This window comes from Sinocyclocheilus rhinocerous, unplaced genomic scaffold, assembly GCF_001515625.1.
Source record: "Sinocyclocheilus rhinocerous isolate Xijiao unplaced genomic scaffold, SAMN03320098_v1.1 scaffold448, whole genome shotgun sequence".
Lineage (NCBI taxonomy): Eukaryota > Metazoa > Chordata > Actinopteri > Cypriniformes > Cyprinidae > Sinocyclocheilus > Sinocyclocheilus rhinocerous.
Window position 1 is genome coordinate 357174 of NW_015651514.1, and position 505 is coordinate 357678.

The window sequence follows — 505 nt, forward strand, 5'->3', positions numbered from 1 at the left end:
ATTTCAATCATGACAACTCTCGGAAGATTTTAGCATAGTGATGGATATGACAATGTTAATATATTTGGGCTTGGTGGAACAGATCTGCTACGCTGCTGCTGCTGAAGTGCTGCTGCTGTTGGTTATTGCTGTAATTGTAGATAATTGCTGCTGCTGTTGGTTATTGCTGTAGTTGTAGATTATTGCTGCTGCAAGCAAGTACAGGAACTTGCTACTGCCAATGCATATGGCAATACGGTGCTATGACATTTTGTTATGACTATGTATTTAAGACATGCTGCTGCTGCACAAATAGCATATAAAATTACCCATAGCAGATCTACACAGGCGGAGCTGGGGAAGGTGGAGGGTTTCAGAGAAACTCTGAAAGCACGCTGCAAAATCTCAAGTGAATGCTAGCCAGCCATATAAAAGCAAGGCAGTAAGCTCATTGGCTGCATATGCAACATGAACCAATCAGGGCTGCGTTCAGCCCCGACAAAAACGGTGCAAAACGTTTTTTAAA